This window comes from Equus asinus, chromosome 23 (assembly GCF_041296235.1).
Source record: "Equus asinus isolate D_3611 breed Donkey chromosome 23, EquAss-T2T_v2, whole genome shotgun sequence".
Lineage (NCBI taxonomy): Eukaryota > Metazoa > Chordata > Mammalia > Perissodactyla > Equidae > Equus > Equus asinus.
The window spans coordinates 66,487,480-66,499,502 of NC_091812.1; the positions used below are offsets into that span (position 1 = coordinate 66,487,480).

General features: G+C 49.5%; 1 long non-coding RNA gene across 3 annotated transcripts in view; it reads left to right on the forward strand.

The window, feature by feature from the left end:
• The window catches only part of LOC123280177 (uncharacterized), a 32,456-nt gene extending 20,753 nt beyond the window's left edge, over positions 1-11,703 (forward strand). For all 3 annotated transcript variants that reach the window (XR_006518845.2, XR_011497371.1, XR_006518846.2), the window contains 5 exons: positions 100-8,451; positions 9,747-9,808; positions 10,013-10,304; positions 10,677-10,821; positions 10,925-11,703. This is a non-coding gene — a long non-coding RNA (uncharacterized lncRNA). The remainder of the gene's footprint in view (positions 1-99; positions 8,452-9,746; positions 9,809-10,012; positions 10,305-10,676; positions 10,822-10,924) is intronic.
• The last annotated feature ends 320 nt before the right edge of the window (positions 11,704-12,023 follow it).

Here is a 12,023-nt window from a genome sequence, read left to right on the forward strand (position 1 = left end):
TCAACAAAATACAGTCAAGCCTCTAGAGTATTTTTTTCCTGAGTGACAGTGAATATGCAGTATTTGGGGAAAATATCAAGACTATCCCTTTTCTTCTAGATGTTAGAGCTTGCTGAAGGCTAGCAGAATGTGCCTCCCCAGATGCGTCTCTTTGGCACAACGATTATTTGGAGAAACAGCTGAGGCAGGAGAAGCTGTGAAACACAGCAGAAGCTGCCGTTTGGGGGGGACGTTCACATCTACAAAGGGAATCTCCATCTATAGGTTTCCCTCTGCACCAGGAAGAGGAGGCCGGCTCGGAACCACAGGAGAATCTGATCCTGGGAAGAGCACCGACTTCAATGTCCCCTGTTTATCTTGCTCTTCCTAGTCACCCCCGCAAACTGGCCTCCCCACCCCAACATCTCTCTTTTAACTGTAAACAGTGTGGGGGGTCAGAATTGGCTGCCCCAAAATGTGTCTCTGGCTTGATTATTATTATTATTGTTTTAAAGATTGGCACCTGAGCTAACATCTGTTGCCAATCTTTTTTTTTCTGCTTTTTCTCCCCAATTCCCCCCACCCCCCACCGTACATAGTTGTATACCTTAGTTGCAGGTCCTTCTAGTTGTCACATGTGGGATGCCGCCTCAACATGGCCTGACATGTGGTGCCATGTCCACACCCAGGATCGGAACTGACGAAACCCTGGGCCGCCACAGCATAGTGTGTGAACTTAACCACTCAGCCACGGGGCCAGCCCCTGGTTTGATTATTTTTAAGAACAAAAGACTCAGAAAGAAATTTTGGGGAAAATTCTGAAAAAATTTGGGGGAAGAAACCTTCCCCTGAACTGCCTAAAAGAATGTCAGATGGAAGGCCTGTTCCAGGAAGGAGCTGTCGCCATAGGTAACTACAGTATGATGTGAACCAGGTGTGGTGCGTGGGGAGGAACTGAGCAGGGCTGCTTTGATCAAAGTCCCCTCCATGTGTCATTGTCTCTACAAGGCACGGAAAGATTTGTTTACCTAATGAATGTTGGCTTTTCCACCTCCATGCAAGTTGCCTTCCTATCCTTCAAAACCCTAAACCACGACCCCAACCTCGTCCTTCGTCTTTAGTTGAAGGTGATATTTAAGGTGGTAGTTTTGGCCATTTTGGCGAGTCACTTAGTTTTCCTGGCTTTCTCCCACGTATACCTGGAGATTTCCTCTTGTTATTCTGTCTCAGGGCAATTTAATTCTTAGACCTGCCAGGAAAAACCCAGAGGGGAGAGGACTATTTCGTCCTCCCCTACAATGGTATTTAAGGTGGTGGCTTGGGCCGTCTGGGGAGCTTCTCAGTTTCCCTGGTCTCTCCCATGTATACATGAGTATACATAACACTAACCTTCCGTCGTTTTCCCTTATCAATCTGTCTTTCATTACTGGAGGATCTCAGTCAAGAACTCATTGTAAAGGGAAAATTATTTTTCCTCCCCTACACTGTCAAGTGTGGATTTAAGTTCCCAAATTAGTTGCTAAATTAGTGATAAATATTAGCTTTTCCAGGTCCAGGTTTCTGATCTCAGAAACGACAGAGGAGGGCCAGCAGCTCGAGTGTTTGTTCTGTGTTCCACAACCTGTGCCATTTACGGTTTAGCAGCCTTTCTAATGAGGACGGCTAAGAATTCTTTCGTCCTGTGTCCATTGAGTAAGTGACTGCTGCTGACTGCCAGGAAGAAAGGGAAATCTGTCTCCTCCGGTTTTCAGGAAGGGCCCGTGATGGGAACCATGGGGAGGGGTTAACACGCCCCCCCCCACCCCACCCCCCAGCCGAGGCGCTCTGGCTCCAGCTGTAATGAGTTCGAGGGTTCCTCACCTGCTCCCTGGCACTAATGCCACAAGTTGACTGGCTTCAGGGAGCTGAGTTCCTGAGGGGCTGGAGCTCGGAAATCCACAGTGGGGTTCTGGCTTATTCCCTCATCGGCTGGGGCGTCATCCTCACACCCAGGGAGGGTGCCTTGGGGGCAGTGTCGCTAGTCCTCAGCTCCTCCCCAGGGAAGGTTGCTGTTTTCCTTTTAGGTCTTCAAGGTAGCGATCCCTTTGGGGGCGCTGTGCTCTGGTGGATATAAGTTATAACAGTCAGGGGGCTATTCCTATCATTCCACAAGTATTTGTGAAGAGGCTGCTCTGCACAGCTCTCTGCCAGGTGCTGCTGGGGACACAGGACAGGCGTGTGGTATAACAGGAATGCATCAGTTGGGGGTTGCATCTGGCTGCACAGAACCCAAAAATAGTGGCTCAAATCACCAGGGCTTATGAGAAAGCAGAGTCGGGGCTGGAGGCTGGTGGAGAGCCGCAGCTGCACGCCGTGTTTGAGGCCCCTCTGCCTCCCGCCTGCCTCCCCTCTGGTCCCAAGATGGCTGTGGGTCTGCCGCACGCACAGCCCAGGGTGGGTGGCCCTGTCCAGGCGCTTCTCCAGATGGCCAGCCGAGCAGCTCCTGTTCCCATCTCCTTTGTTACCACCAGCTGCAGGGAGAACACCGCCAAGGAATAGCCAGAAGGCATCCTCCGTCTTTGGTTAGTCACTTTTCATAATATCCTGGTTTATTTTTTTAATTTGGGTAAAATACAGATAACATAAAACTTACCATCTTAACCATTTTTAGAGTGGTTTAGTGGCGTTAAGCACATTCATATTATTGTGCAGTCATCTCCACAACTCTGTTCATCTTGCAAAACTGAAACTCTCTGCCTGTTGAATACTAATTCTCTATTTGTCCAGGTTTTATTTTATAGTGAAAAATGTCCTTAAATCTTTCTTTCTTTCTTTTTTTTTTTTTTTGAGGAAGATTAGCCCTGAGCTAACATCTGCTGCCACTCCTCCTCTTTTTGCTGAGGAAGACTGGCCCTGAGCTAGCATCCGTGCCCATCTTCCTCTACTTTACACGTGGGATGCCTCCCACAGCATGGCTTGACAAGCTGTGCCATGTCCACACCCAGCATCCGAACCTGTGAACCCCGGGCCACTGAAGCAGAATGTGCCAACTTAATCGCTGTGCCACCAGCCCAGCCCCATAAATCTTTCTAAGTATGTTAGAGAGTTTCTAACTTATAAGTTGTTCCCCAAATTACTTTTTTCTCCCTCTGCCCAGCTGCTTGTTTATATAAGTATGTCTCTTGTAAACTATCTGTTCTTTTCTTCTTCATGGTGATCTGGGGATGTGCGTTACAGGGGGTCTCAGCGGCCACTGGAATTTGGCAGTGTTGTTTTGAACAGAAGTCGTGTACCCCCAGGGAAGTTTCCAGTGAGCTCTGACTAGGAGCTCAGGAGACCACCGCTGACAGGCCGACTTCACTGTAGGGGGTGGGCAGGGAGCCCTGGTCAAAGGAGGCATTGCTCCAGGCATGAGGTTTCAGAGAGCTGGAGGGTAGCAGGTGTCATTGGTCGGCTGTCCCAAACTGGAATTTCTTATATTCTTTATAACCACTAAATAGTTTTCTTTAGTATTAAAGTGACACAGTTTATTTAAAGTCCCCTTCTGATGGACATTTAGGGTGTTTCCAGTTTTTATTCTGATGAACGATACTTTTATAAACATCCACTTACACATGCGTGAGTATTTCTGTAGGACAGCTTTTTAGAAATGTAATCGCTATCATAAAGTATACTGTGAGGCATCAGAATTGGCCACCCCAAAGTGTCCCTTTGCCTTGATTATTTTTAAGAATAAAAGACTCTGAAAGAAACTGTGACCTTCTCCCTAACTGCCTGAAAGAATTTAAGATAGAAGGCGTGTCCCCAGGACAGGCCATCACCATAGATAACTCTGGGCGTGGCAGACGGGGAGGGTCCTGGCTGAGCCCACTCATCAGAGTTCTGTCTACCACACATGTGCTTTCCCATCTCCATGTGAATTGCCTTCCTCCTGATGGGGTTCAGGGCTGGCTGCCCCAAGATGCACCACTCTGGTATGCGGATTATTTCGAGCTGAAGACAATAAAGGCTCAAAAGACTCAGGAAGAACATTTGAGCTTCCCCCAAACTGCCTGAAAGACTTTAACCCGGAAGGCCCCTTCCTGGAAGGAGCTCGCACCATACAACAGCTGACGGCTATAGGATAATGTAAAACAGACGTGATAGAAAGGCACCAACAAGCCCATTTTTTGCCCAGCAAAACTTGTTTAAAAAACATTTGCATTTCCACCTTTATGTAAATTGTTTGCCTCCCCTCTGAAATCTCAAACCACTACCCCCAACGTCCTCCTTTGAGGATTTTTTTTTTTTTTTGAGGAAGATTAGCCCTGAGCTAACATCTGCTGCCAATCCTCCTCTTTTTGCTGAGGAAGACTGGCCCTGAGCTAACATCCGTGCCCATCTTCCTCTACTTTACATGTGGGATGCCTACCACAGCATGGCTTGCCGAGCGGTGCCATGTCTGCACCTGGGATCTGAACTGGTGAACCCCGGGCTGCCAAAGCAAAATGTGCACACTTAACCACTGAGCCACCGGGCCAGCCCCAGAGGATGATATTTAAGGTGGCAGCTGGGCCATTCTGGCTGTGTGCTCAGTTTTCCTGGGTCTCTCCCATGTATCCGTGTTATAAAGCTTTGTTTAATTTTTTCCTGTTATTCTGTCTCATGTCAATTTAATTCATAGCCCAGCCAGAAGGACCTAGAGGGTAGAGGATTTGTCTTCCTCCCCTACAATACGTACACTTTAAATTTTGATAGATACTTCCACCTAGTTCTTCTAAAAATCCTGTACCAATTTCCTACCAAAAATGTATGAGAGTAGGTCTTCCTCCCCATCCCAGGTCTGTCACATCGGGGTTAAGATTTCAACGTATGAATTTCGGGGAAACATTCAGTCTGTAACAGTCCTTTCCCACCCAATAATCATAAAAATATTCTCCCTTGTTTCTTCCAGTACTTTTATAATTTTATTTTTTTTTTACATTTGGGTCCTTAATCAATACAAAAATTTTTAAGAATGTGTGATATATGGAAGACATCCCAGTTTCTCCAAATGGACAGACAGTTGTCTCAACACCACTTAGAAAATAATCCCTTCTTCTCCTATCTGTTTGAACTACGACCTTTGTCACGTGCTCAGTTCCCCCGATCAGGGTGCCTGTAGGGGTGCACAGCCACGCTGTCCTCATTCCAGAGCCCGGGAGATCTGCGTGCGATACGACAGTGCACTCGTTATCTCCCACCTTTAAAATTTTCTTGCCATATTTTCTTTATTTTCTCTTTTAAAAGAATATTAGGGTTCACCTTTCAAGTTCCATTAGGCTTAGGATTGGATGCATTTACTGATCAGTTTTGGTACCTGTTTTATAGTTTTGGGGGGATTATTTTTCATTACCTTTTCTAACTGGATATTCCTTGTCTATAGAAAACCTAGTGGTTATTGATGCGGGCTTGGTGAGTTGAGGAGTCAAAAGAAAGATTTCTTGGACTCTCAAGGTCTGGCAGTAGCTTTCTTCTTTTTTTAAAAAAATATTTTTATCTTTTGCCTTCCTTTTTTTTTCAAGGTTTTATTTTTCCTTTTTCTCCTCAAAGTCCCCCGGGTACATAGCTGTATATTTTTAGTTGTGGGTCCTTCTAGCTGTGACATGTGGGACGCCGCCTCAGCATGGCCTGATGAGCGGGTCCATGTCTGCGCCCAGGATCCGAACCGGCGAAAGCCTGGGCCACCAAAGTGGAGCGCGCAAACTTAACCACTGGGCCATGGGGGCAGCCCTGGCAGCAGTTTTCTTTTATTCAGATAATAGCATGGGGACGGGACCCATGGGCACTAAGAGCCGCAATGTGTGGAGGGTTAGAGTTAAATTTACAAGGCACAGGTATGTGAGTTATTTCTTTACAAGACAAAGGAAAGATCATGCAAAAAATTGTTAAAATGGTATCAGTGCAGGTGAGGTCTGGGTATTGGGTGGTCCTATAACTTTGGATAGAAATCAGGTGGGATCAGGTCAGGACGTCCTACGCTTCCCGGAGGCTGATACAGGTCGGTCTATAGGGCAGGACGCCTTGGACTCTCTCCCTGGGGCAGGCTCCATTCTCATCAGTATTGTTGCTGGAACCGTATCTGCCCACTGCCCCCCTAACGGGGCTCTTCTATGACTTCTGCTAGTTTTCCCACTGATCACTTTGAATTTGTGTATAAGACAACCATCATTACATTATTCATATTTCCTAGTTTTTTCCCCCTTATCTTATTCCATTGGCAAGGCCCTAACTACTACGTATTCTTATTTTGTTTGAAAATTCAATACTATAAAGTAGACAATTTTACTTTTTATAAGCTCTTCAAAATAAAATTTGTAATTTTGAACTCCTGAAATAGTCACTGCAAATAGCAAAAACAAAGAGAACACATCACTAATGAAATTACACGCTCAAATCTAGAACGTTATGAAATTTGTCCTTGGAAGTTAAAGGCTTCCAGCCCCCTCCCCCATGTTCTACATTCTAAATTCTGAAAAAAGAATCCACAGCAACTCAGGGGCAAAACTATTTTCCTAAGATAGAAAAATCAGTGCCTATATTGGGATATAGGACATTTGTCTTGTATGAAGCTACATAGCCATGCAAAAGCAGTTGAATATTATGTTTTTGCAATTGCAAAAAGCACCAGTCTTAGAGGAAACGTGTAACCTTCAGAACAGAAGAACGGTGGAATCCACTAGATTGCTCACTGTGAAGACGAATCTCACTCAGCATGCCGTTCCCGGGAATCTGTGATGGAACCCCTTTTGTGCGCAGAAACGGCATGGTAGTTCTTAGGTGACAGCATTACTATTTGTAATCACAGATTTCTCATTTTAGTCATAACTTCTCAACTGGTTCCATACCTGAGCTCCCTTAATCTGGAATGTTCTTTTGTGCTTCTTTACCTTGTCAGCTCCTTTGGTCCTACAGCTCTCAGCTTACACATTGCTTCATCAAGGCGGCTCTTCCTGACGCCTGGGCTGGTCCCATCTCCCCGGGGGTGCCCACAGCTCTTTCTACTTCACGTGCGTTTGCAGGTGGTGACACAAGACCTTCTGTCAGAATGGAAGCCATGTGGGGCGTGGATCAGGTGTGCCCCCAGCTCTGGCAAAGTGCCTCAGGCCGTATCCGTCCAGATCTGGTGGAGGGAGTGAATGGATCCGCCACATTCTTGAGTTTCCTAAGAATTCTCGGTTTGTCTAGTTGCTTATTGATGTGTAACTCATCGATTGCCTCATTCGCTCTCTGGGGAGGCATTTCCCTCCCTGCGTCTAACACACCTATCTTTGGCAATGACATCAGGTCCTGAAGACATAAAATAATGGAGGCTCGTGTCCCCTGGCGGTGGAGCAGGACATCACCAAACATCTCAGCGAAGATACTACGTCTCAAGGCTTACTGGCATTTAAAAAAAAAAAAAATCATAAACTGTAGTCTGAAAACTTATTTTTATACGTACAACCCACTGGGTTTGGTTTTTAACTTTATGTGAATGGTATTATAGATCTTATATAAATGGTTTGCAGCCTGCTTTTTCACTAACATTTGTTTTCACACTCTATCCGTGAGGACTTGTGAGTCCTGTGTGTGTCCTTATTTTGTGTAATGTTCTCTGTGTTGTTTTTTAGTCCGTTTTCCCATTGGTAGACATTTAAGCTATTCCCATTTGTTTTGCTCCCACAAAGAGTGCCACCCTAAGCTGTCCAGGTCTCCTATTCGGGGACAAGTGACTCCCAACCTTCCTGTGTCGTGTCGCATGCCGGACCAGGTGCTGTGGCATGGGGACTAGAGTCAGAGCAGGAGGGCGCTGTTCCTGGCGGAGGCCCTGCCCCGGCCCCGCTCAGCCAACCAAGGACGAGTCAAAGGTCAAACTCAGCATGTGCATATCTGCCTCGGGCACATCGGGGGCTCCATCTGGATGCTCTGCACTAGAGGACGGGCCTGCAAAGGACATCACTGGGACAGCAATTTCTGTCAAGTCTCTCTTCAGAGTGGCATTTGTATTCTTCACGCTCTTCCAATGCGGGGATTGTGTCCCCCTCAGCTCTTGGAAAAATTTCTATTGTTTCTTTGATAATTTCCTACCTTCCATTTTATGTTCTTTTTCTTTCCTTCTCTCTCTCTGTCTCTCTGTCCCTCTCTGTCTCTGTCCCTCTCGCTCTGTCCCTGTCTCTCTTCTCCTGGAGCTCCTGCGGGTTAGGCCATGGGCCTGGGCTGCTTTAACCACCTGTGTCTCTTATTGTTTCCGTCATGAGCTCTGTCCTCCTCCTCTCTGTGTTCTCTGAGATTTCCTCAACATCCCTGCCAGTCCATATTTGCTGTTTGCCCCCTGTGAAGCCTCGCTTTGGTTTCCAGAGGCTCACACGGCTCGCTTGCATGATGCCATGCTCTTGCTCTACAGATGCCCCGTTTCCTAGCGCCTCTGAGGATGCTGAGCCAATGCTCTTGGTTTGCTGTCGGGTGTTCTCTGAGTTCCCTGTTTCCTCCGAGGTAAGTTCCTCCTCTGTCCTTCTCTCTCTGGCATCCTGGTTGCCTTCTTCCATGGGCAGGATTTCTCGAAGCTCTGGCCGGCTGCAGAGGCTGGTGGAAGCGCCAGGGCCTGAGCAGGGCCTGCTGCCTGGGAAAGCCCTCAGCAGGGGTGGGCCAGGAAGCGAGCAGATGCTAAGCTGGGGCTCCGCCCCCACAACTGCATTCCTGCACAGGCGGCCTTCGCTCTTGGCCTGCACGCCAGCTGCCAAGTCCTCCCCTGCCTGGGCACCTCACTCCGCCCCGGTGGTGACTGCCTGGCCGACGGCCCTGGCAGCTCTGTGCACGGGGTGGGGGTGGGTGGTGTGGACCGTTCTGCACACATCTTCAGACAGTGGCTGCTTTTCAGCCGCGTCCTCCTCTTCGCCCCGCCCGCCGAGCCAGGCCGCCGCCTTCCCCAGCAGAGCCGTCTCTTCCACGCTCCCCGCCCACCTCCCACTGAGGCGCAGAGTCTCGCTGTGGTTTCCTTTGCTATTTCCTTTATCAACGCTCCCCTGTCTGCGTTCAGGGTTCAGAAATGGGCTGTGATCCCTCCTCTGTGCGTGCCCACACATCAGCATCGCTCATGCTCAGTGTCTGCTGTTGGCGTCTATTCACACTTGTCCCTTTCCCCTCACTTCCACACTCCCCCATGGTGCCCCAAGGGGAGCCCCGGCCCACGCCACACAGACACGAGGAACCCAGGACCCCGGTGAGCCCAGGTGAAGCAAGAGGCTCCGGGGCCAGTGCTGCCTGCAAAGGCACACGTCTAACACATCACAGGTTTGGACATTTGAATGCTGGTGGAATGGGTCTAAATTTGAGACAAGGAGAGAAAAGGTTTTAGTGAATGGCATGGCCATTAACAGAGATGAAGGAGGGGGAGAGAGGCAGGAATGGGGCAAACTCAGGGACTCCTTGACATGCTACATTGGAGAAGCCTCTAACCATTGTTGGGGTTCTGAATGTGTCACCCCAAAATGTGCCACTCTGGAATATTGATTATTGGTATGGATTATTGGCATATTGAATTAAAGTCACTTGAGAAAGAGCCGGTGCAAGAAGGATGCTCTGAGCCTCCTTTGCCCCCTGACAGCAGGAGATAAATGTCCCCTCCCTGTCCCCAGAGGAGGGAGGGTGTCCTTGTCACCAGAGCTAGGGAATCGAGGGCCTGGAGGCCTGTGTTGACAAGCCTCGTTGCCTGCTCACCATTCCCACTCGAGCCCTGAATGCTTCGTCTTGTCCGTTCTTCACAACTTCACTCTTTCTTTGTCTAAAAGGTACGGAAGCTGCCTGCTCCGGTCCCTTCCTTGAGGCTCACATCTCTGCGGGGCTCTCAGAGGTACCGTGCACGCACAAAGTCACACTTGTTTTTCTCCTGTTGATCTGTCTTGTGTCAGTCTAGTTATTAGACCAGCCGCAGACCTGGGAGGGAAGGAGGGAGGACTTTTCCTCTGTCCGTGGTCCTCGTGGAGGTGTCAGGTGGGAACTGGGGGTGTGAGGAGGGGCGGGGGCGTAGGTGTGGTTCCGGTGTTCCTGTGCACAGATGGCGGTCGAGTCCACAGAACCGGACGACACTCACTGCTTGGGGAGCAAGTGTCGACAAGCCAACGAAGAGATCTGAGGACGGAGCCTGAGGGTGCCCGAATTTACAGATTGGGAGGAGGAGCCGGCGAGGGCGTGAGAAGGAGCGACCTGTGTGGAGAGGGCCACAGCCGAGACCCGGCCGTCAGACGGGCTTCCTGGGGACGCTGGGGCTTCCTTGGCACGATGGGGACGCAGCCTGCCTGGAGGGTGCCGAGGGGCAGCCAGGAGATGAGGGAGTCGAGACAGTGCGGGTAAACCACGTTTTAGGGGACAGAGATGGGGCCAGGGAGTTGTTTTCATTGGGGAGCTTTGCTAACTTGGTGGCAGCCTACTGGGGAGGATGCGGAAGAAAGGAACAGATGGTGGAGGGAGGGTGGTGAGGACTGGGGAGCAGGCTCTTGGGCAGGGGAACGGGGCAGGCGCTAAAGCAGGACACCGACCACGGACAGGTGGGAGGGAGCCGCGGGGACAGGTACGGGCTAGCGGACAGACTGATGGCTGCCAAGGAAGTGCGCGAGCTCTGCAGTCACTCGGCTCCTCCGAGGTCATCCGGGAGGAGAGGCGCTCCACACAGCGGGGGCCCAGGACGTGTTCCTCTCTGATCCTCCTGCTGGCCCCTGCAGGTGTCAGTGGCGTTGTGACCCCCGGGTGGGACAGAGGGAGCGTGGCTGTGCTCTCCAAGGTGCCTTCAGACTCAGCTACCCGAAGACTTCCATGTATTCTCACGAGTCCCTCTCAGAGCCTCTACAGCCAGACCTACATACCTAGGTCTGTATTTCTATCTGTCTGTCATCTATCTCTCTCTCTATGTAAAATGCTTATTCCACTTTCGGCCCGTGCTGCCTTTCTCCAAAATGCTGTGTTCTTTCAGATCTGCTGTGTGGGACGTGCAGTGGCTTGGCCCATCAGCATTCTTATGCTCATCTTATTGACACGTCACCGTAGTTAGCATTGTTTTAAAGAGTCTTGCCTCTTGGAAGGAAAGGATGGGGTCTTCCACGTTCACACCCTTTTCTGTGTGAATCCGTCACGGGGAGCACTGTGCTGATGTCCTCTCCTTGGTCGTCGTGTGAGACTGCGGGGGCTGACCACTCTTTCCTTTCTCTGTGCTGTGTCTGTGGTTCTGGGACATCTTGGCTGGGATCAACTGAATATAAATCTCCCAGAGAGGCCCATGTCCCAACCCCGGAAACTGTGAACATCATCTGAAATGGTGAAAGGCTGGTGAAGACGAGGAGATGGTCGTGGATTGTCCAGTCGGAGTTGGAGAGAGAAGATATAAAGACAGAAGCAGAGGTTGGGGAAGAGAGACGATGCTACGCTGCTGCCTCTGAAGATGGAGGCAGGGACCACGAGCCACCGAATGCAGGCGGCCCCTAGAACCTGGAGAGGCGAGGAAGCAGACCCTGCCCCAGGGTCTCGGCAGGCCAGCCCTGACCTGACTTTAGCCCAGACCCTGACCTGTGGGATGGAAGACAATGAACTCATACGGTTTTAAGCCACTAAGTTTGTGGCAATTTGTTAGAGCAGAAACAGGAAACTAATATATTGGCTCACACGTAGTTGCTGGTATTCATTCTTTTTCTTACATAAATAGGGCAGAGTTCAGCCTCGTGCTTAATAAATGTGTCACAGAAGAAACTAAGCATCCGAAATACTCCCCTGCCTATTAAATTAACTTAAAAATCTGACGCCTAAAAATATTTCGTGGCCAAAACCCACCCCCCCCCAAAAAGCAAAAATCAAAATAAAAAAAACCCGCACCATAAGTGAAGTCTTAAGGCAAATGACGTTTCCCTTTATGGGTTGAGAAAAGTTTTGCAACCCGTAACTTCCCGTTTCAATGACTGTGCCCCACACACGCTGGCTTCACCGTGCGCTTGCCCACAGCCCTGCCATTGGGACGGGGTTGGGTGGTGGGAGGGAGCCCCTGCTTCACGCGCTGCCAGCCGAGGTGACCAGACGATTGT